At 52.3% G+C, this 24655-nt stretch overlaps 1 long non-coding RNA gene across 1 annotated transcript; it reads left to right on the forward strand.

Annotated features, from left to right (window-relative positions):
• Positions 1-826: 826 nt before the first annotated feature.
• On the forward strand, positions 827-24655 carry LOC132369556 (uncharacterized). Its single transcript, XR_009504445.1, has 4 exons — positions 827-892; positions 7700-7816; positions 7978-8069; positions 24445-24655. It is a non-coding gene; the product is annotated as an uncharacterized LOC132369556 (long non-coding RNA).

The following is a 24655-nucleotide window of genomic DNA, read 5'->3' on the forward strand; positions in this document are numbered from 1 at the left end:
CTGCTGGCAGCCCAGAGATCAGAAGAGGCAAGGTTGGCCCCGCTTTGGTGGGGAGACCCCTCCCTCCTCGTGCTGCCCTCCGGGCCTGGTAGCCGCAGGGTGACCGGTGGCCGGGATTCCAGGGCTGTGAGCCTCATCCGTGCCTCACAATAAGGGCTTACGGCAGCCCCAGGGCACAGGGCATTTGTCGTGGCCCTGTTGACCGTGGGGTGTGGAAGGGGCAGGAGGTGCAGTCTCTGCATGTTGACCTGACCTCGAATGGAGGTGGCAACACACTCGGGCCCTGGAGCGTGTCACTGTGGCTCCTCTGCCTGACCGATGATCTGACTGCACCTGCCTTCATTCTTAAACTCTTTGTCCTTCTACCAGTGTGTTTATCAGGGAGCGGGATGAAAGGTGGAGGAAACCCAAGGTCCAGAAGGATGGGGAAACAGGAGCTGGAGTAACGACAGACCCAGGAGTCGGCCCTGTGACCCTGGGGATGCTCCCCATTCATGGCCTGTGCTGTCCTTGCTCTCCCAGACCAGCTGAGCGAACTTCAGACCCACGACTGGGGCCAAGTGGAGCTGGGAGGATGCCGAGGCTGGCCCCCCTTGCAGGAAACAGTAGTAGGAAAAGGCAGCTGTTTGTGTATAAACTCAATCTCCTTACAGTCCTGGAAGCCTCTGACTCGGGGGCCCACAGACGTGGAGCAGAGAACCCTGTGGGGAGAAAAATCCTGTGAGAGCTGCGACTGCCTGGCCCCAAGCATTCTGCGGCCCCCCTCGCCCTCCTTCACTCTCTGGAGCTGCCCTGCTGCCCTCCCCTCACCCCCGCCGGAGCCCAGACACAGCCCAGCGGCAGGAAGTCAGCCTCTCATTACCTCCCCTGAGCTCCTGCACAAACAGAGCAGGTCTGTAGGGGCAGGGATGTTGGGGGGAGAGACCCGCAAGGTGGGATAGGGCTTTCCTCAGGGGTTGAGCGCCGTGAAACGTGCCAGAGGAGGGGTACAGGCACTTTGGACCCCTGCCATCCACGGGGATGCCCTGCGCAGACCCCTACCCTGAGGGCGGGGTGGAGGCGTGAAGAGTTTTGGTGCAGGCTGGAGCCCACTCTGCAGGGCGCGGGAGAAGGTGACACAGCCGTGGGGAGAAAAGGCTGGGGATCGGGCCGCGGAGGAAGGCGGCAGTGGGGAGGGGACATTCCGTCCATTCTGGCATTAACTGTTTATGTAAATAACATGCAAATTGGCCCTTTATTGTGTTTTAGTCAATAGCCAGGCATCTTTTATCTTTGACTGGGAGCTTTGGTCTCCGTAGGTCCCAGCAGGTCACCAGGTGGGGGGGGGGGGGCGTCAGCCTCCGAAAGAGGAGGATGGGGGGGAGGAGTCATCTTTTTCCTCTGCCCAGTAACTGTCACACCCCAGGGGCTGGCAGCGGACAGGCCCTGGGAGTCCCTCCTGGTGGGCCCTCTGACGGCAGCTCTGACATTCACAGGCTGGGTGTGATGGGGCTGGCGGGAGGGAGGGTTGTGCTGGGCCTGATGGATGGGCCCTGGCAGCAGCTCTAGCTGCCCTGCTGTGGGTCGGGGGCCCAGACTCTGCAGAGCAAGGTCAGGCTGAGGGCAGAGGGGGCTCTGGTGACTGAAATGTCCACGGGATGGGGGGCGGGGGCTGTTCAGAGGGCTGGTGATGGGAGGTGGGTGTCTGTGGGGGGAGAAAGGACAAGTCCCATGTGGGCAGCGGACTAAATGACTCTCTGGCTAGAGAGGACCATCTTGAGTTGTATTGCTAGGCTTCCTAAGGAGCTAGTGTGACTGTATTTTGTGTGGGTATCAGGGTGCCCGTGTTGGGGAGGGATTGGGTCCAAATGCAGTACACAGGCCAAACAGGTAGTGCCTTTCTTGTCAGTATCCTCTGCCCTACCCCAAACACACACACACACACACACATACCCACAGAACCTCTTTTCATTAAAAAAAGGGACTTTGGTTTCCATGGAAACCTGACCACTTAGATAACCTAGGTGTCTAAACTGACATTCTTGGCTGTAAATCATGTCTCTCCTCCCACCTGTTTCTCCAGTGCCCCAAGTGCAGTGTCAAATTCCCTCCTGCTCAGTCCCTGAGGGTCCACCCTCTCCTGTACAAGCTCCACACCCCTTCCTCCCTATATGCCTGAGAATTGCAGGGGGCGGGTGGGGAATGTGGAGGGCAGTCCTGTCTATTTCTGCCTCATGGTCACAAAACTGGGACCCGGCTGCCTGTCCTCAGAGGTCAGAGGCTATGCCGTACGTCAGGGGGGCATGCAGCCCTGGGGGAGGTCTGTGCGTCTGAGTTAGAGGGAGTTGGGAAGTGAGTGGACCTGTGTGGGAACCCAGAAGTGGCTGTCACCGCCTTCTCCCTTTCCAACCTGTTCTGCAACCCTCACCATTGTGTGAACATCAGCTCCCAGAGGCCCTTCCGGGGGCCTGAAATCTGAGGGGTTTGCCCAGCTTGCTGGTGAGAATGTTGCTTCATCGAGGTGACCCTTCTCCAGGACGGTGCAGGGTTGAGGCAACAGGGCTGGGGCAGGGCCAGCAGAGAGCTGTCAAACCGGCTGCCTCCTCACTTTATAAATTCCCCTGCCATTTCCCTGGGATACCTTGATTCTGACCTCGGTGCAGGGAGCAAAGTCCTTTCTTTGTCCCCTAATAAACAACCTCAGCCATCGCTGGCCTCCAGCTGTTCTGCGGCCCCTTGGGCCCCACCCCCTCACCCTAGAGGCTCTTTCTCCCTGTGAAGTCTCATTAACCGGAGGCTTGGGGCCAAGGCGGGGCTCTTGTAGGCCACCTCTCTCCTTATTAGCACAATCATTTCTGTCTGGCGTGATGGCCCGAGCTTCTCCTGGAAGCCTGTATGCACAGAGGCCCCTCAGAGGCCCTGGAAGCACTGCCTTGTGTCCTCAGAGTGACCAGGACTGTTTCTACCCTGTGGTCATTAGTGCAAAGTGGCTATGGGTGTGGGAGGACTGCCTAGGTCTTCTCAGGGCCCAAAGGAAACAGCTGCTGTTGGATCAGATGCAGAATGATGGGTCTCCAATACCTTCTCCCTAAAAGCCATCCCTGCTCTTCTTTGTGAAGAAGAATTCCTTTCCTCGTGGTGTTTGCCCACTGTAAACTCAGGACGCCCAGAAGGTATTCTTCTGTGTGCACACATTCTGTTCCGGCACACAGCTCTCTCCCTTCCTAAAATTCAGTGCAAAACCTGAGCTGGGCCAGAGAAATCTCACGAGGAAATTCGGGGTGCTCTTTGCAGGTGGATTTCTCCCTGGACATCTGAGTGGAGACTGGATTTCAGGCTCTTCTCTGTACTCTCTGTACACCCCACCCCTGGACTTCAGTCTGCAAAATCCAAAGTGCTTTCCACTTCCTCTTTCTAGGAACAGTTGTGTGGTGGTTGAGAGTCGAAGAGGTGCAATCAGACAGGCCTGAGTGCAAATCCTGCTGCTGCTGCTATTTACTAGCTGGGTGACAGGGAACATTTCTGAACCTCTCTGAGCCTCAGTTTCTATGTCTGGAAAATGGGGCTTTTGAAAGTAATACGGAGCATGACAAGCGAGAATGCCCGTAACACACACGATATTAGTTACCATCCCGAGGACACTCGATGTTCATCTGTATTATATGTAACGTCTGAGGGAGGACTTTCCTCTTCTACATGAGCCAGGACACAGGAGTGTGTGCATTCCCCTCTTGCCCCCATGCAGGGGAATTCCAAAACGGCCCAGAAAGTTTGTTTCAGCGGGGAAGTGTGTTTCTTTTTCTTTTTTTTTTTTTTAATTTTTATTTATTTATTTATTTATTTATGGCTGTGTTGGGTCTTCGTTTCTGTGCGAGGGCTTTCTCTAATTGTGGCAAGTGGGGGCCACTCTTCATCGCGGTGCGCGGGCCTCTCACCATCGCGGCCTCTCCTGTTGCGGAGCACAGGCTCCAGACGCGCAGGCTCAGTAGTTGTGGCTCACGGGCCTAGTTGCTCCGCGGCATGTGGGATCTTCCCAGACCAGGGCTCGAACCCGTGTCCCCTGCATTGGCAGGCAGATTCTCAACCGCTGCGCCACCAGGGAAGCCCTGTGTTTCTTTTTCTAAAGAAGATATGCAGGTAAGAAAGTCTCTGAAAGGATCCACAAGGCCCTGGGAATATTGGGAACAGGAAGGGGAACGCAGTGGCCACAGGCAGAGGTAGGAGGAATATGCCCCATCATAGGTCTTTTTGACTCTTTGTTCTGTGTTTACATCATACAAAACTGCCTTTTAAAAAATGTATAAAATTTAAAAATTAAATATTAGAAACACATAAAAGGAGACACACACTGGGATAGCAATCCCTAAGCTTTCTTTTTTTTTTTTAATTTACTTTTTTTTTTTTTTAAATAAACTTATTTATTTATTTATTTTTGACTGTGTTGGGTCTTCGTTTCTGTGCGAGGGCTTTCTCTAGTTGCGGCAAGCAGGGGCCACTCTTCATCGCGGTGTGCAGGCCTCTCACTATCGCGGCCTCTCTTGTTGCGGAGCACAGGCTCCAGACGCGCAAGCTCAGTAGTCGTGGCTCACGGGCCAAGTTGCTCCGCGGCATGTGGGATCTTCCCAGACCAGGGCTCGAACCCATGTCCCCTGCATTGGCAGGCAGATTCTCAACCACTGCGCCACCAGGGAAGCCCTTAAATTTACTTTTTATTGAGGGACTTCCCTGGTGGTCCAGTGGGTGAGACTCTGTGCTCCCAATGCAGGGGGCCCAGGTTTGATCCCTGGTTGGGGAACAAGATCCCGCACGCGTGCTGCAACTAAGAGTCCACATGCCGCAACTAAGACCCAGTGTAGCCAAAATAAATAAATAAATAAATAAATAATTAAAAAATTTAAAAATTTTTTATTGAAGTATAGTTGAATTACAATGTTGTGTTAATTTTTGCTGTACAGCAAAGTGACTCAGTTTTATATATATATATGTATATATACATTCTTTTTCATATTCTTTTCCATTGTGGTTTATTACAGGATATTGAATATAGTTCCCTGTGCTATACAGTAGGACCTTGTTGTTTATCCATCCTATATGTAATAGTTTGTATCTGCTAATCCCAAACTCCCATTCCAACCCTCTTGCATCCCCTTCCCCCTTGGCAACCAACAAGGTTGATCTCTATGTCCCTGATTCTGTTTCTGTTTCTTACATAGATTCATTTGTGTCATATTTTAGATTCCACATGTAAGTGATATCATGTGGCATTTGTCTGTCTCTGTCTGACTTACTTCACTTAGTATGATAATGTCTAGTTGCATCAATGTTGCTGCAAATGGCATTATTTCATTCTTTTTTATGGCTGAGTAGTATTCCACTGTGTATAGGTACCACATCTTCTTTATCCATTCATCTGTTGATGGACATTGAGGTTGCTTCCATGTCTTGGCTATAGTGAATAGTGCTTCTATGAACATAGGGGTGCATGTATCTTGTCGAATTATAGTTTTGTCTGGATATATGCCCAAGAGTGGCGAAACCCCTAAGCTTTCTCAATTCTCAAACCTTAAGGTGTTTGGCTGTCTGGTTGGGCAAAGGGCCGATTGTGACGGGTTCTTCAGAGGAGAAAGTGATGTGGGGACCGAGGGGTAGAGGCTCCAAGGCCCCAGGGAGTTGGTGTGGGTCTGTTTGGAGTAATTTCCTTGGCAGGTTATCTTTCGTCTGAGTGCCTTGTCCCAGTGGCTCCTCTGTGACCTGGATGCAGACACTCAACGTCCGTGCGGCGAGCTCTGCTCTGTGGGGAGTGAGGCAGGAAGTTGCAGCCATGGCCTCTGGAGACCTCCTTGGGAGCCCTCTCCCCTGCAGGCCTTCCTCTTTCGTTAAAAGTCTTTTCTTCAAGGTTTAGCTCAAATTCCACTCCTCTGTGAAGTCTTCTCTCCTCCTACCGAATCAGAGTTCACCTCCCCGTTCCTTCATGTATTTTTTTTGCTCGTTTCTCTATTCTAGTTCTTTCCTCCAGCCTGTTTTACATTATCTTTAGTCATTTGGCTGCTAGCCCCCACTGTTAGTTTTGAAGTCCCCCAAGGACAGAGACCACGGCTCAGACTAGTTCTAGAGTTCCTGGCTCAGGACCCAGAACATCTTAAGTTCTCCATCAATGCTTGTGAAGGCATGAGTGAGTGAGTGCATAGCCCTTAGCCCTCAGGACCTCCTAGACAGCCCCTGATATGTCCTCTCTTTGAACCTCAGTTTTCCATCTGTAAAATGGGGATTGCAATAATGGAACCACCTGTGAGAAATCAGCTGGGTTGTGCTAGGAGTCTCCGCTGCGCCGCTGGCCCTGATGGATGCCTGATACATCTGGGCAGTGCTGGTCCTCTGACTTCCTGTCAACTCTACTGCGTGCAGATTTTGCCTTCTTTCCATTTCCCACATGGGTCCTTGGTGTCACAGTTTATAAACTTAGCTGGCATTAGGCTGGGCCTAACTTTAGGGCCCATCGCTACCAGACACAGAGTAGTTAGCCCAAGGAATCAGCCCTCGGCCCCCCTCCCCGACTGCTCCCCAGCAGGGCCTCAGGGCAAAGCTTCCTGACTCTGCCCGCCTGCTGATGGCATCAGGACCAGTGCTTGGAGGCGTGCACGAGGGGGCCTGTTGGAGGCCTTGAGGAGTGTCTGCTGTGAGCCGGGTGATGCCACTCTGACACGCCGACCTCCTGTCTTCCGCTCCAACCCATCTTTCATGTCCCACTTTATGCCCTTCCTCCTTTCTCCTTCCCTCTTGCTTGCCTCTTCTCCACATCACCCACCGGCTTAAATCTGCAGACGGCTGAGGGATGTGTGTGGGAGGACCTGGGTGGGTGTGGAAGGAACATCCATGGCCTTCACCGATCTCCCATCTCCGGCGCATCATCTGGTCCTGCTCCTAGGAGGAGCTCGTGGGTTACGCTGAGTGAGAAGAGGCTCCGTTTATCCTATCTGTCATTCCTTCCTGGTCCTCCCAGCTCCGTCCCTAAGAGGCCCACTGGAGTAAGGGTCTTGCCAAGGGTCTTCTGTGAGCAGCACATTTCTATGAAATGGATACAGGGCCTTACAGAATCCATCAATCCTGCCTCAAATGAGAGCTTCAGTTCTTACCCCAGAAAGAAGGCATCTTCTCCCAGAGCACAGTAGGAAGCCAGGCATCTTGGGGTTGGGGACATGCAGTATAATGTCACTAAGGGCACAAGGACCGTCCTAGGGCTTTATTCTTTCCTTTCCTCAGTCACAGAACAAACACTCCACCCTCCCCAGGGTAGTGGAGACCCAGGGCAGAAGCAGCAGCAGCTGGTGAGATGCTACACCCAGCACCCACGGCCCTGCCCCCGCGGTACCCTTCTTCCTCCTGCCTCTTCTGTATCTGCTCCGCAATCCTCAGCACCAGCGGAAGTGCCTTCAGATTTATATGGTGCTATTTGCTGGCCCTCTGCCAATTAGTGACACTTTGAAATTCCCTTAAATGACGCACTGCTGCTCTGACAATAAACAAGTCATTAGCTGGGTCGGAGGGCAGCTTCCAGCTGGATTTGATTCATTGTTTCTAAAGCAGCTCAAGAGGCTCATTAAGATGCAGGGTCCCCAGCCCAAGGCTCAGGAAACCCCTAAAGTTGGAGGCAGATGGGGTTTCTGAGCATCCAGGTGCCGGGTCACCGTGTCATCTGCTGTCTCCTCTGATCTCCCATGAGGCTCATCCCCACCCCTGGGAGGGATACTGACTGCCAGCCGAGCCTCCACGCCCCACTTCCTAAGACACAGACGTGGCACCAAGGCCTCCCAGGCAGTGGACTTGGAGGAACGGCAAGGTACGGTGAAAGGAAGCTGGTGGGTGCAGGGGGCGCTGGGGGTGGAAGGAGAGGCCACAGGGAGAGAGAAACTCTCATGGGTGATTTGGGGTGGGGAATATCTGGGGGACACTTGAGTGAGATCCTCACTGTTTTCTCCAGTATATGTTCTTACCCTGCAGCTTCAAAGGCTGTCGGAGCTGAAATGGATCTTGGAGATCGCCCAGATCCTCCGCCTCTGTTTTACGGATGCAGAATCTGACACCCCAGAAAGGTGAAGTGACTTTTCCACGTTCTCCCAGCTCATAAGTGCCCGAGATCAGACTAGAATGAGGGTTAGCTTTTGGTCCAAATCTCTACCTGCACTACCTCCTAGGAAAGAACCCATAGCTTGGAAAAGAGCAATGAAGTGTCCTGCGTCAGTGCCAGTGCTTACTTCTGTGTCCCTCCTCCCTGGATCACCCTGCATGTCCCCGGCTTATGGGATTCTGCACAGATGAAGGGGTCAGGGTCATGTGTGGGTGCCTAAGGGTTTTGTCTGTTTGGATGGATAAGTAAGGAGGCTGTGACAGAGCACTGCGCTAGGCACTACAGGAGCGATAAAGATGAAGTAGGCAGGCTTTTCAAGAAGTACTCGGTCTGTTTGCAAAAACTCATGACTTAGAATGCAAAGCACAATAAAAAAAAAGTCCCCAGGAGGTAAACATAGAGCTTAACGTCTGAATGGTAAGTTCCACAAGCTGAGCCACCATAATGGTGCCACGGGGGATATCAGATTAGATGCAGTCCTAGGTGTTAGAGACTATGGTTTTGATATCAGCAAGGGGGCAAGTGACAGGATCTCTAGTTCATAAGAGGCAGACAGCTAAAATAGAGACCTCTGAAAAAGCTGAGACCCTGTGAGGGATGCATCCTCAGAGAAATCTGGACTAGAAATATATCACTCAGGGCCTTAGAGTAGTGACAATTAAGCTTGGACTTACTGGGGCTCTGAATAGAAAAAATTCTCCAGTGAGAAAAAGAAGCTCCAGGCCCAAACCATATGTGACTATAGTGTCTGAATTTCCACTGTTGGAATTCCCAAGCTGAGAAATTAATGTAAGAATAGATTCCAGACCAGTAAAACTCATGGGGTATCAAGAGGAGGAAGGACAAGACTATTCTGGAGGAATGTGCCCCAGAGCAACAGCGTTCTCACAGCAAAATATAATCCCCTTTGAAGTTGCACTAACAATAAAAAAAACTGCAAACCACATGAGGAAACAATATGCCATTAGGGAAAGTCAGCAAACACAGCAAACTAGTTTAGCATTAATAACATAAAATAATATAGCAATCTGAAAGAGATCTTAAAATAACTGTTTAAAATGATTAAAAAGGTGAAAAAGCAATACAAACCATAAAGAAAGGGTAGAATATTTTGAAAGAGAACAGGGAAATTTGTAAAGAGAACCAAATGGAACTTTCTAGAAATGAAAAAAATAGTCATTGAAATAAAAGCTCAATGGATGTGTCAAACAGCAGGTTAGACAAAGCTGAACAGAGATTAAGTGAACTGAAAGATAGATCAGAGGAAATTACCCCAAATGCAGCACAGAAAGATAAGGAGAGAGAAAATATGAAAGAGAATCTAAGAGGCATGGAGGGTAGACTAAGAGAGTCCAAACTACCCTACAAGGAGATGCAGAAGGAGAAGAACAGAGAGAATGTGGGAATGGCAATATTTAATTTTCCAGAATTGATGGAAGACATTCATCCTCGGGTTAAAGAAATTTGGGGAGTTCTGAGGCAGACATACATAAGTAAATCCACATTCAGATATGTTATGGTGACACTGGATTCAAAGAAACACAATCAGAGTATAATTTTGCCCATGAATGTCTGGGAGAGTTCATGGATCACTGAGGCTTAAGCCGGAGTAGAATTTTAAGATGAAGAGAGACTGTGGAGGAAATCTAAGAAGTAGTAGGAAAATAGGAGATTCCAGACTGTCGGACTAGTTTCTGAACCGGTTTTAACACAATTTGTTTTGAATTAAGTTACCTAGACTCTGGATACCTGTCTGTTAACTGAAAGTTTCAGGGGACCCTCCGCTGCTCTGTACCTTCACTCAAGCCTGGTCTTTGATCTTCCTGTTCGGGACCCCTGCTCTGTCCCTGAGGTCCACCATGATTCCACAGCCCTGGGAAGAGTCCTTTCTGAGACCAATCATAACCATCTTGCCCTTTGAGGCCTCCCCCTCCTTTCGGGGCTGAGTTGAAATTGGACTATCCAACCTTCCTTCTGTCTACTTGGGGTCCTTCAGGGCAAAGAAAGCCCCTGCTCCGAAGTGGACAGCAGGGGCTTGCTCTGCTGCATCTGTGTCTTGTTAGCAGTGCCAGGGGCTTCAGAGGAACAGAAAAACCTGGCCATGGTAATTGGCTCATGAAAGCTGCATGTTGCTGGAGGGGGAGGGAGGGTCTGAAGAGGAAGAGGGAGAGGGCTTAATGGGAAGCAAATGCCAGAGAAGAGCCCTGTGTAGACCCTCCCCCAATTCAGGGCCATTAGCATTCCTCAGACACCTGCAGGCACTTGGCCTTGGCTGGGGATGGGATGTGTTGGCTCCTCCCTGCTGGTGCACAGAACAGAAAGATGAAGTTTGGTTCCAATTAAGGGGGCAGGGAGCAGGGGTGGATGTGAGATAGGAGACCTCTTTCTTGTATCTTTGAGAGCATGCGATTTTATTTGACAGTTGTTGAATTCTGCTTCACCTTGTGGCTGTTTATGGGGTCAGGGAAAGAGCACTGGGCTTTAGGACCAGATGAATCCGGGTCTGAACACCAGATGATGCCTTTCCTGGCTTTGTGACCGTAGAAAAAGCACCGAATCTCTGTGGTCCTCTGTGAGAATAATGACGGAATAATATCTACCAAATGGGGTAACGAATAAATGAGGTAGACTGCTTGACGGCACCTAGCGGAGTACTTATTATGGTACTGGACACTCAAAAAACACTAACTTTCTTTATCCCTGGATTGTAAATCCCTTTAGGGGAAGGAAAGCATCTCGTGCATGTTTGTAGCCCCTGACGTGCTTCTGGGAGTGCGAGGCACACAAAGCAGACTGTTGAGTAAATGAGGTAGTGAACAGTCTACACGTGGAGCTCCCAGCCCCCATGCTATTCCAGGTCAAAGGTTAGCTCAGAAGCCTGAGATGCCAGGAAGGGAAAACACGGCCCCTGAAGTCACTGACATGAGCATGTGGCAAGCTGGCGACCAGCCAGTAGAAAGGCAGTCTGCGCTTCCTTGAGGCCACTTGAAGAATTCATTCCATCTGAATACTGGGGCTTCTAGGTCCCTCTTGCAGGGAGGGAACCGTGCTGGGAAGTAGGAGGCCGCCCTGCCCAGGGACCCAGCCTGGCCCAGGAAGGACGGCTCCTTCTTCTACTTCTCCCACTCGGTACGTGCAGATGCTGTGTTGGGATCAGCAAGGGGCGGGCTTGTCTGAGGCTGGAAGAGGGTGAAATGGCCTCTGGGGTTGGCGCCCCTCCAGCCACGAAGCCCTTTGGCTGGGGCTCCTCTCCACCTGCTCTCCAGCTGCTGCTGGTGGAGCCCTGGTCGGCTGCGGCATCTTCCACACATCTTAAATCTGTCGTGCCTCGGTGCCAAACATCTGTAGAGTGGATCCACTGGCCGTTTATTTTCTGTTTGTCTTGGGTGTGACACAACCTCCATTCTTCACTTCAATGACTCTTCTCTTTATTATTATTGTCTCAACCACTCTGTTTATTTGCTTTGCCCCAGTACCAACCACTTTCGCTCTCTACTCCCAGATTGGCCGGGGCCCACGCCAGCCCCCCCCTGCTTCCCTTCCTCCCCAGCTCTGGGCCCTCTCCTCTGGCATCCCAGGGCCCTGCTCTCTCTGCTGGGAACCTCACTCAAACCAGATGTGGCTTCCTCCTCCTCTTCCTCCTTCTTCCCCTGATTTGCCAAGGGCTGCAGGGGGTAGAGGAGGAGGAGAAGCTCTCCACCCCCATCCTGCTCTCCCTCCTCTGCTTCCCTGCCCAGCTCCGAGGCCCAGGCCGAGGGGAAGCAAGAAGTGCATGACAGGACGTCTGTTTAGTGCCAACAGTGAGGCATGGTGCTGGGTAAGCTCTTACCCCTGGGAGCTTAGCCAGCAGGGGGCCTTGGTCCCTTCTGCAACGCAGCTGCCCTATAAGGATTTGGGCACCATCAATGACATTAAGTATCCCAAACTCTTTGACCACAGATTGTTTCAAGGCCTCTCTGCCTAAATATGTCCTGATTAGCAATATCTTACAACTGGTTAGTGCTTATGGACTATATGAAAGGCCTTTATTTTCAGTCTCAGCCACCCTCCCCATAGCCCTGGAGTGCAGGGCTATCAGCTCCTCATGTCAGAGAACGCTCAGGCTCCGGCATCATTCAGTTGATAAAGACCAAGTAAAGATGTGAACCCAAGTCTGGTCTGATGTGAAGAACGGCTGATTAGCTTAAAAACTGGGTCTGCCTTTCTCCACCTGGCCCCTTCTGTTCCAACACGTGGGAATGAAACTCTTTTAAAAAACAGAGTCTGGGTGTGGAGGCATCAGCCAGCCTGAGACACACCTCTCTCTTTCTGGAGTCATTTCTACCTCTGGCCACGACGGGTCATTGGAATTTGACCTCTGGGATTACCATAGTGATTGTTAGAGGTGATGTTATAGCTTTCACTGGGCAAAGAATATTGGACTGTATGAGGGAAGAGGGATGTAAGAGAAACCGGAGACAGCCTATCATCAGAGGGGGCGTGTGACCTAGGCTTAAGACCCTATAAAAAGTCACCGATCAACTAGCTCAACCAGGGGCTGGGCCAGGTTTTTCGGGGTTTGAGCTTTTCTTATGCGGTGGTTACGTTCTCTTTAAGTAAAAGAATTCACAAGTAGGAATACAGAGTTACCAGGGCCCCTCCCAGGGCCTTGTAAGGAGCCTGTGCAAAGGTCGTTCCGTTCTTGGAAAATCCGCCCCAAGTAGAGCTCACGAAAGTTCAGACTGAGCACGTAGGTGGATTCTCGGTGGAGGCTATAGTTCGGAACAGACCAGGACGGTGGTTCTCCACCCTTAGGGGGCCCAGGACACGCCCGGAGCATGTGTGAAAATGCGGGCTGGGTCCCACCCTTAGAAGCCCTGCTTCTGTGGATCTGGGTGGGGACTTGGAGCCTGCTTACTTAACTCTGGGCCATCCAGAGCAGTCTGATCCTGGACATCTGGGGACTGAACTCTAGGAGACACTGGTCCGGCCCACCCTTGTCATAAGGGGGTGATGGTGGAGAACGGGGCGTCTAGTCACAGCCATAGAGCCAGACAGCGGCTGGGGCGGAGCTGGGGTCTGGGGCCCGCGTCCCCGGTCCACGGTGCCTTCAGTTTGCCACACTCCTGATGCTCAAACCTCACTTCCTGAAGAAGCTGGGTTATTAACATGGGGGGTGGAGACGTGAGGGTGCGAAGCAGGGAGAGGCGGGGATGGTACGGGGGTGGGGGGGGGAGGTTGGGAGGGACACGCACAGCCCGCCTGCTTGGGACTCTTGAAAGGGGAGGGACCCCAGGCCCCGAAGGCGGTACCCAGGCCCTGGGGAGGAGACCTTTAAGTGCTGGCAGGTGCCTTAGGTGTGAGGCAGAGCCTCTCCCAGAGCAAATGTCCAAAGCCTTCCGGAGCTCCCCCGGTCAAAGGTCACCATCAAAGGATCCAAATGTTAAGGCAACGCTCTCATTAAGCCAAAATACGGACTGGTCTTGATAAGAACTTTGTTTGTTTGTTTTGGCCGGAGGTTTAGTCTAAACACGTAGACGACTGTCATCTGCTGCTGAGCGCGTCTTTTCTTCCCCAGGAGTCTCTTCTGAAGACTCATTACCCAGCGAGGAGACCGGGGGTGGGGAGGCCGGCTGGCTCCTCACTGGCCTCAGTGACAGAGGGGACAGTGGAGGAAAAGAAGCTGGAACGGGGGAGACACGCCCACCCTCTGTGGGGCCCAGAGGGACCTGCCCGGACCAGCCCCCAGCAGGCCCGCAGCCCCAGTGCCCCCAGGGCCCCCAGGGCTCCGAGCAAAGCAAGGAGGAAATTGCTCAAAGTTTCAAGAGGGCTGAGGAGCCCAACAGGCCTAGGGTATCAGGCCCAGGTGCCCTTGGCCGGGGCCTCTCCACCACACAACCCCAGGGGGCGCCAGCCACAAAGTATTGCAGTGACAAGGTGGCCTACTCTTGGGAGCATGGTTACTTAGTCTGTGCCCGCTCAGGGGGAGGAAGGACGAGGACGGTGGAGGAGGAGGTGGAGGAAGGATGGAAGGGAGGGAGGAAGGGAAGGAGGGAGAAAGGATGGAAGGAAGGAAGGGAGGGAGGGAGGGAGGATGGAAGGAAGGGAGGGAGGGAGGAAGGGAGGAAGGAAGGAAGGAAGGAAAGAAGGGAGGAAGGAAGGAAGGGAGGGAGGGAGGAAGGAAGGAAGGAAGGGAGGGAGGGAGGGAGGAAGGAAGGGAGGAAGGAAAGAAGGGAGGAAGGAAGGAAGGAAGGAAGGGAGGGAGGAAGGATGGAAGTGAGCAAGGGAGGGAGGGAGGAAGGATGGAAGGAAGGATGGGAGGGAGGGAGGAAGGAAGGAAGGGAGGAAGGAAGGAAGGGAGGAAGGAAGGAAGGGAGGGAGGGAGGAAGGAAGGGAGGGAGGGAGGAAAGGAGGAAGGAAGGAAAGAAGGGAGGAAGGAAGGAAGGGAGGAAGGAAGGAAGGAAGGGAGGGAGGGAGGAAGGATGGAAGGAAGGAAGGAAGGAGGGAAAGAAGGGAGGAAGGAAGGAAGGAAGGAAAGAAGGGAGGAAGGAAGGAAGGAAGAATGGAAGGAAGGAAGGGAGGGAGGGAGGAAGGATGGAAGGAAGGAAGGGAGGGAGGGAGGGAGGGAAAGAAGAGGAAGGATGGAAAGAAGGAAGGGAGGGAGGGGCAAATTTTCCCTGAATCCCTACTTTGTGTCAGGCCCTGCACTGGGTGGGACGTTCAGGTGGGCAGGGCAGAGAGAAGGATGGAGAGTGGACCAGGGCGGGAGAGGGAAGCTGCCGGAGGAGGGCCGAGCCCCTTGAAAGCTGTTATTGTTTGAGGTCTCTGCTCAGAGGAGCCCCAAGTAAAAAGAGCTTGTTAGAGAAGGCCAGGCTGGAGACAAGCGGCTCTCAGAGAGCCAGTGAACCGTGCGAAATGACTTAAACTAACATCCCTGACTGCACTGGGCCGGGACCCAGGAGTCAGACCGTGTGCTCATCAGAAATTCATAGAAGGTGCCCCGTGGCTCGGCTTTCTCTGGCCCCCTTGTTCATTGAGCGGTTTTTTCTTTCCAGTCCCGCGGCTCTGAAAGGGAGACAGGGGCTGCCTGATGGGGAAGATCAAGTGGCCTTTGAAAACCTCTCTTGGAGTTTATTAAACCCTGGGGCCAGGGCAGGATGACCTGGAGGCCCAGCCAGGCCTGGCTCCACCCCCCCGGGCTCCCCGGAGGGAACCTGGCCTGTTCTCAGGTCCCCAGCTTGGCAGGCCTGTGCCAGGGACAAGGAGCAGGTCCTGGGGACCTGGAGTGAACACCCGCATCTTCTTCCAGAAGACGGGGGGGCATGCTAGGGAGGGGGCCTGAGGGGGCGGAGGTGAGGAATCAGAGGGTCTCTAGGCTGGGTCACAGCTCAGTGACCGAGTCAGGGCAGGAATGAGGCTTCTCGGATGAAACCTCAAGTTCCCTGGATCTGGAGCCCCTCCAGACGGAGAGGTCACACCTGCTGAGTGTACCCCCAGCTCCAGAGGGACTGGCCCGGCTGAGACAGTGCACAGAAGTGGGGTGAGAGTTGACGTTTAGCCCAGAAAGCTCCTGTGAAAGTGCTTTGTGAACTGTGTTGACAGAAAGCATAGTTGCGGTGTATCCGTTTATTCCACAAGTGCTCACAGAGGGGCTTCCGTGTGCCAGACATGATGCTAGACGCTGGACAGAAGCGGGGAGCAAAGCGGGTGAGGAGCTCTGGGCGCGGCACCTCTGGAGTCGACATGCTGCTGACCCCCGGCAATGACCACATGGCTCTGAGTCCGGGGCGGCGGGGGAAGCAGCAGAACCAGAAGGGAACCACATTCAGCCAGAGCAGCTCCTTTGACCCATTTACATCCTGGGATTCTACGTCTGCGTTTGATTTCTTTTCTTCTTCTTCTTCTTCTTTTTTAAAATATGTATGTATGTATGTATGTATTTTGGCTGCGCTGGCTCCTTAGTTGCGGCACACGGGATCTTCGTTGCGGCACGCGAACTCTTAGCATGCGGGATCTAGTTCCCCGACCAGGGATCGCACCCCGGCCCCCTGCACTGGGAGCACGGAGTCTTACCCACTGGACCACCAGGGAAGTCCCTCGATTTCTTTTGAAAAGGTAGTTCGCCTTATTTAAAAAGTTGAGGGACTTCCCTGATGGTCCAGTGTTTAGGACGCCGTGCTCCCACTGCAGGGGTACGGGTTCGATCCCTGGTCAGGGAACTAAGATCCCACATGCTGCATGGTGCGGCCAAAAAGGTTAAAAACCATGAATCAAACCCCGTTCAGCACCTTATTCTCATCTTTTTTGTCTTGTTTCATTTACTGTGCCCCCTTCCCAGATCCTTCCAAGGCTCCTTCTTCCTTCTCCCTACACTTCTCGCCCATAGAGACTGATCTTTCCCAAGCTGGCTTAGGATTTGGAATCCAGTTTGTCTCGGCCCCGTTTTATACTTCCCCTTCAAACAAGTTCAAAGTCCTTTACAGTTTTTCCTGAGTCTCTTTCTTGGTAACTGTAGAGAATAAACAGATGGGGACAGTCTGAAGAAATAAATAAATCTAGAGTTCAAAGTCATATATGGTAACTGTCCCTGGACCTCGAATAGATTGCAAGGTACAAGAAATGACCGTATTTCCCCTACACCGTAGGCCTCTTTCTCCATGGCCCAGGCAGTTAACAGGCAAGTTTAAAGCACTTGCCTCCCAAGTTAAGGCCAGCCCTCATCTCCTGTTGGAGTTATGGGCCAGCACCTTGTCCTATGGGTCCAGGAGGCCATGAAGGATGGTTTGGGCAGTGATGGTGGTGGTCCTTTTAGCTTGGCTTTCTTGGAGTCAGACACCAACAGAGTGTGGGCTAGCAGGGAGGTTTCAGCTCATGTACTGACTCTTCCCGATTGGGGTGGGCACCTGGAATGCTCTGTTTAGACAGATCCTGAGACTGTGTTGCTGTTATTATTATTTTCAATATTATTATTATAATTATTATTCTGAGAGTGTTATTATTGACTTGTGATATCTGCCATGGGCACGGGCTGGAGGAATGATGGAATCGGTGCTGTTTCTCCCATTCCTGAACCAAATGAAAAGAGGGGAGAGTTACAGTGCTCGTGCTGATCGTATTTTCTCTGAACCAAAAAAAATAAAAAGAGAGAAAGAATGATCTGACAGCGAGACAGAATATTTGAATGTGGGAACTGTGGCCCAGAGTCGGTGCATGTGTTCACTGCACGTTCTTTCATAGAACCACAGTTCTTATAGCCGGTAGGAACTCCCAAGAGAAATTATACCTTAGTGGTTTCCAAACTCTTCTTTTACAGGCTTGCAACGGTAAGCCTTTCTTTCAAGGAAGTCTTACATAAAAGCAAACAAATCCAGCAGATAATGTGGAGCTGCTCTGGTTGAGATGGGGGCCCTGCCAGCTGTGAGCGACCTCCCTCCCACCACCTACCCTCTTCCTCTCCCCGCCCTCTGCTGGCTTCCCAGGAGCTCCTTGTGTTCCTTGGAGCCCATCTGAAGCTACTCATCTACCCCTCCTCTCTGCTTTTAGGGGGAGTATTTTAAAATATCGAGTTGGCCAAAAATTTCGTTTGGGTTTTCCATAACATCTTGTGGCAAAACCCAAACGAACTTTTGCACAGGAGAACGAGTTGTGACTCAGCAGTCTGAGTTAAGTTAGACTGAGTTGATGCACAATTATCCTGGCAGCTGGGTCACGTTTACACACCTCCATACACACCATTGTTACCCCAACCTGCATCCTCAAACTCTCTCTGGTCCCCTTCTCCCGAGCAGTGAACCACTTCCTGCTTTTCGTCTTTCTAACCTTACTGGTCCAGGCTGCTCCACGCCTTGCTGTGCCTGCCCTTATAACATGGCCACATCCCCGCTCCATGCCCACAGCTCAGCGGAGATCACACATCCTGGACCTCAGCCCGGGCTGTGTCTTGGTGCCATGGGCCCCTCCCTCTTCCCCATCACTCGTCCACCTCTCTTTGCTCTAGAGGTCCAGAGTGACCTCTAATTCCCTGCATGTGGGATGGGGAGGGGGCAACGGCAGCCCAGGACTGCAGAGGACGAACCCTTGGCTACTGTGCTGGGACCAGCTTCTGGCTCTGTGCCCACAGCTCACTCTGTCCTTCCCCACCTCCTCCCTCTCCTAACCTGGTCCCCGCCCTTGTGTGCACTCGCTTTCTGGATGCACCACCTGGTTCTCTGACCTGCTACTTTGTGCTTCCGTTCATTCCGCTCCCTGAAATGCCTTTCTGTCTGAACTCTTCTCCTCCGTTTCATTGTAAGGGCCTTTCAGAAACCAGTTGCTTCCCAGGAGCTTCCCTGGATTGTAGAAAGGTAGAGCTATCTTTCCCTAATATTTCCACCCGTTCATCCATACTTAGCGCAAAACCCACTGGCACATTGTACTGGGCATCATGCCAGGGTTAGTTTACTTTGTTCTTGGGCGCTGAGCTCTGGTGTCGTCCTGATTTATTTTGTGGTCTGTGTGCCCTCTGCCTCTATCCGCATATGCACGGCTGTCTGACACTGTACTCCCCTAGGCCAGCATTTAATACAGAGAGTACAATGAGGAAAAACGGACCATGTAAAGGGCAGGAGGGTGTGCGGGCCAGGCTGGGACTGATGTGGAGGGAAGGTAGGGTGACGGGGGTGACTTGTAGTTCGGGTTCTTTCTCCTTGATGGGGGACTTTGGGACTGTGTGTGTTAGCTGGACTTCCCAGTTCCCACCCAAGTCTCCCCTCCTGGGTTGTGTCAGGGACCCTGGCTTTGCTGACAGCCCTCTCCTTACCTCCCCACACTCTACCTTCCCAAAAGACTGCAAGGGCTGGCTGCAGTTCAGCGCTTGTCAGCTAGTTCGGTGGGAAGGAAACATTAAACACTCCGAACACTGCTTACTGGAGCTGGGTAAACTCAGCACACCACAGTTTACTTTGCTGTCAGAAATCCCTTGGCTTAGCACAGAGCAGAACCCCTGGAGGACCGGGACCCCCTCTGTCCCTCCCCCTCCTTCCCCACCCACCAGAGACCCCGCCTCTCTTTTTTCCAGCCTGAAGCCCTCTGTAGTCCCTTCCGAGCTTCAGCCCCCATCTGACCTCTTCTCTCTCCCCTCCCCCCCTCCCCCAATCTCCTCCTCCTCCTGTCTCTTTCCATCCAACTCTGGATCCTTCCTGAATCCTCCTCCAGACTTTGTGTCTTTCAGCAGCCAAAGGCCAGGGGAGCTCACCCTTCAGAGCAGAGAGATGGGGCAAGGGAAGGTCAGGTCCAGGCATTTTTCAAGGGACAAAGAGAGATCCGAATGCACCCTCTTTTCTTCCTCACTCCACACAGCCTTGCGCTAAGAACCCTCTATTCAGGAGGGGCAGGAGGTGAGACAAGGTGCAGAACTGGAGCCAGAGGTTGGAGGAATGTGCAGGCACGTGAGAGGCACTTGGATGAGGCTGGAGGCGTGGCTCTGCCGCTCAGGCTCCTGGGTAGGTGCCTGGAGGAGTTTTGAGTTAGGAAGGAGGGTGTCGCCAATGTTGGACCCAGCTTTGCCCTCACTCAGATATTCTTGGACATGACAGCTCCCACCTCCCTGCTGGCCTCCCGCATCCCCACCGCTCCAAAGACATGTGCAGCCCGGCCAAGGTTTTCTCTTTGGCTCCACTTGGAAGTGCAAACCTTGTGGGCTTGAGATGAAGCATATGCTGCTCTGGAATGTGGCTATTAGCCAAGGGATTGCTCAGAGGCCCCTGCAGAATTTGCAGCCATCTGCCTGGGATTGGGGGCTGGGGGGGGTGTAACTGACCATCTGGGGCCAGGAAGGAGCAATGGAGGCTGAGGGCACCTTCCTTCTCTCCCCCGCACTTAGGACCAGGGCCTCTTTCAACACTTGAGTGGATCTCAATGTACTGTATTTCCTCCCCCTGGGGACACCCAAAGCCAGGCTCAACCTCAGATGCCACAGGCCTGCTGGCTCCCAAATGAACAGGTGCTGATTAGTGTGGCATTTTCATATTCTCTGAATGTAATTCACTTCCTGCCCGAAGGCACAACCAATTGCCCCTGCCTTCTTCCCTTGGGACCCACATTTTCTGCTCTCCCTCTCCGACTCCATGTGACTTACAGTACTTGCCCTCTGCAGCTTTTGCTGACCCTCTCCTACAGCTCCCTCTGGCCTCACAGGCCCCGATGACCCCGCTGGGGCACCTTCCGTTAGAGGAGTCCTCACCTGTCCTCCTTGGTGAGATCAGAGAACAAAAGCTCAGGTCCTGTCCTGAGTTTCTCCAAAGCGCAGAAATAAATTTGCTTTTTGAAATGAGGATTCCTGACCCTACTCCATGGGACGCCCTGCCTAGGTTTTCTTGGATGACTGCAGGGCCAGGCTGGGAAGCTTCTGGCAAGGACTAGTCACCAGGGATGGGTGGTTTGTCATGACAGAGAGGTGGCTGGCAAAGACCCCACCAAAGTCACGGGTCAGAGAGCTCCATTCTGGGAAATTGCTGGGGCCGGGGTCAGGTAAGGAATTCTTAGGGGTTGGCAAGGGCCTTGAAGATTATTTAACTCAACACTGTGAATTTATTATTATTATTATTTATTTATTTATTTTTAAATTTCTGGAGAATCTAAGACCCAGAGGGTGAAGGCTATTTTCCCGAGGCCGTTCCGTGGGTTAGTGGCAGAGCTGGAATCAGAAACAGGGGCTCTCAGCTCCCCATCCAGTGTTATTTTCACAAGACGCCATCTTACGTGTCCCTCTGTTGAGAAATTTCACCCTGTCCCCAGAGCGCTGTGGAGGTGACAGTTCTTCCGTGAGGCTCCTGCCCCCCAGCTTTCGAGATCCACTCCTGAGATGGTTGGATTCTCTGAGGATGAGTGTTACCCGTCCCTCGATGAACCCCAGAACCACGTGGGGGGTTAGACACACCTCGGGAGGGATGCGTCTACTTCTCAGAGAGTTGTTTCCCCACGTTCAGCTTCTGCTACCTCGTACATGTTTTGTACCTCCTGTTCCACCCCTCAGCCACGACTCATTCGACCAGGAGTAAATGCCCAAGGCCAGCCGGTACTGTGGCGGAACCACAGCCAATCTGTTTTTCTTTTTAAGAGTTTGAGAGAAAAAAGCACAGACTCTGCAGCCATTTAGTTGGAGGGGCTGGCCTAAAACTTCTCATTCAACCAGGACTTGAGTCATGACCCTCTGCTGACACCAAGGGCAAACCAAGCAACACACGGAAAAGCTGAGACAGGAGACTGTAGCTATGAGGCCTGGTACTTCACTTATTTGGAATCTCTTTGTCCTCCAATAGCTGTCCCTTTATCCACTTTTTATATGTGAATGGGTTTCTGCCCCTTGTGACCCAAAGTGCTTTGACCAGAAGTGATGAGGAAGGGAGCATTTTAGCATAAAAGTCCCCAAACAAGCCTGACTCAAATGAGGCTGGACCACAGCTGTCAATGGGCAAGGTGCATTCCCACCCTGTCAAGGCAGAGGCGGGACTCTGGGAGTGGAGCATTAGGGACCCCTGCCTGGCAGTGTCAGGTTACCAGGAGAGGAGAACAAGGCCACAGGCCCCTACTCCCTCCCCCAACTTCCTTCAGCGAAAAAGCTCCTCTGTTGTGAGGACCCTCATCTGAGAAACCCTCTGTATCCTGTTTCACCTCCCAGAGAATGTTGGAATGAATATAACTCTACCTGGTGGAGAAACATCCAGTGTATCCTCTGCTGTTACCCAGTATTACTCTCCTCTCCCCTGGAAATACCAGTGTGTGTGTGTGTGTGTGTGTGTGTGTGTGTGTGTGTGTGTGTTGGGGGAAGGCGGGGGTGGTGGAGAGATGGGAAGATGGTCAGCTGATTGCTGGAATGTGGATTTGAGGGACAAAGATACAATCAGCTCCATCTAGGTTGGTTCAAGGACTTGGGGGTTTGGAAGAGGGTGACAGACCCGAGAGTATGCCCCACAGTGGCTCCAAGCAGAGAGAGACCAGTCCCACCTCAGGACTCCCTGGCACCCTCCCATCTGGAAGACAGAGCTATATCTTGCAGCAAAGCTACCTCTGCCAGCCAGATGAGTGGTACCTGTGAAAGATTCCCACATCAAGCCTTGTTGGGCTAATGCCTCTTCCAGAGCCTGCTGACAACAGGAAAACCATCTCAGAACTACATTTCCCAAAGGACTGGGAGATGCTTGCCCTTGAGAACGTAGCGGGGAGTTTGATATTGTCTACAGACATCTCAGGAAGGACTGCTGCAACGGGAGAGGGACGGGAGATGGCCAGGACGAATAAGGGGAGGGTTTAGGGAACAAAAGCAGATTCTCAGAAAGAGGTCCCTACCTCCTTCGTAACAGAAGTCCCTACCATTTACTGAATGCCTCCAAAGTGCCAGGCCTCTTACAAACATTAGTTCATTTAATTCTCACAACCCTCCAGAGAATGCATTACTCTCCTCATTTCACAGAGGAAGAAAATGCAGCTCCGAGAGGGCAAGTAAGTGTTCAAAGATCACAGGCTGGCTATCCTGCCTGCTGCTTCAGGTCTCAGCAAAACAGAATGTCTTCCAGACACCAGGAGACCACTATGGGGAAACATTGATAAAACGGAGCTCAAAGAGAGTAGGTCAACTTCAGACCTTGGTCTTGGTCCTCTTGGAACTGATGGTCCAAAGAGGAAAAGGCGAAGAGCAGAGTTCCTGAAACTAACAGGTGTCTTTTTAAATAAACACGCCTAAGTTTGTCCAGAAATGCGGGCCATGCTTTGAAACCAGGTCCTTGGAAAGCTGTGTTCTATCAGATCTGCTCTCTGGCAATGGCCTTCAGGGCTTAGAGCACATTCCTTGGAAAATCTTCATTGTGGTAAATCTTCCTCTTCCTCGTCTGGGGCAGATTTGATTTTTAGGGCAAGAGCCAGAAGTCATTTCAGGTTTGGGTGAGTCGTCAGACTGAGCTGTATCATTTCGGGTCCAAGTGAGGTGTGACCCTCCTGCGGGAAAGTGCCCGGTGTCATCAAAAACACAGCGGAGCCCTTGGTGTTCGGTGGAGAGGTCAGCCCAGGATCCCATGGTGACCAGCGCGTCCTTGCAGGGGCCGCGGGGAGGGCTTGAACAGATCTGAAGCTTCTTCAGAGGGAGAGATGCGATCAAACCCAATCAGGGCATAAGTAAAAACACACACGGTTCCATAAAGTGGCCTGGGAAAGACGCCACGTTAATAAAAGGAAAAATGCAGAGGAATGTGTGAGGAGGGAGCCACTGAGAACACACAAGCGCCTATAAACTCTGCTCTGCAAACCCTACCCCTCATCTCTGCTCCAACTTGTTTTTCATTTAGACTCAAGACAAGCCCTAAAGAAACCCCTGTTTGTGGAGGCAGCAGAGGGTGGAGCTGGACTTGTGTCTCGCCTTTGCTGGTCCTCTGCGTGTCCCCTGCCCAGCCTCTTCCTTTCCACACTTCCCTGGGGCCAACTGCCCTGAGTAATATTCCCTCCAAGATGCCGTAGGAGCACGGCTGTCTTGGCAGGCCAGGGTGCTTGGCGTGAGGAAGAGGGTTAGCGTGAATGGGGTGCAGGAGGGCCATTGTTTCCACGCTGGTGCATTCTGAAACACTATTTATGTCAAAAGAGTCATTTTCCCCTTCATCTCCCCAAATTGGCCTTGGGAACCAGCCAGTCTGTGGGCAGCCAGCCAAAACCTTGTCACATTTCCAGGTCCCAACCCAACAGGAAATGGGCTTGAACTGTAGTCAGAGGGTAGCTCTCAGGTGGAACTTCCTGAGGGTCAATAGTCAGAAATGTGAGCACCGACGACAGTTCAGAGGGGAAGGAGGAGAACTGGTCTGTACTCCAGAGGAGCTCCGGGTTTATGAGTGGGTGGGAGAGACACTGACATGAGCATGAAAACAAAACTGAGAGAAGATACCGCGAAGCTGAGTGCATTGGCAAAAATTATCAAGTAAGCACTTAGCATTGAGGAAGCAGCAGAGAAAGAACCATGGGAATGAGCAGACTAGCTAGAGTCTCCTCGTATCACTCACAGCAGTTTTGGGGAGAAGATAAGTCTTACACTCGAGACCTGAAGCCCAGAGAAGGACTAGGGGTGTTGTGGAAACGGGGGCAGGTGGGCATGCTTGGGGGACAGCATTTGCCGCGCTTGGTAATGAAGGGGCAGAGCTGAGCTCGGGAGACAGGCAGGAGGCTACGTCTTGCCGATGTGGAGGGTTGAACCAGTGTCAGTAGCACAGGTAGTTTGTGCAAATAGTTTGACTCTGGGGAGGGTGGTTGTCAGTGATTAGATTCTGAAAGAGTGACCTAGGAGGCCACAGAAGCATCCAAAGATTTCTGGAAACTGAGCCACGCTTCTGCCTCTGTGCCTGCAGGAAGAGACCCGGGCGCGCTTGACCCTGGGAGCCCCTTCCGGCCTAGGAAGTTTGTCTCCTTGCTCTGCGATGATGATGAAGCTCTTCAGCGCTCCACCCCCAACTTCTGGGGCTGTGATTGGACACAGAGCTGGACGGATTGTCTTTGCTTAGGAATCTGTGTGGGGACCCAAGGAGCAGGAAGCAGCTGAGATGCCGCCAGTTAACACTG

This window comes from Balaenoptera ricei, chromosome 8 (genome assembly GCF_028023285.1).
Source record: "Balaenoptera ricei isolate mBalRic1 chromosome 8, mBalRic1.hap2, whole genome shotgun sequence".
Classification (NCBI taxonomy): domain Eukaryota; kingdom Metazoa; phylum Chordata; class Mammalia; order Artiodactyla; family Balaenopteridae; genus Balaenoptera; species Balaenoptera ricei.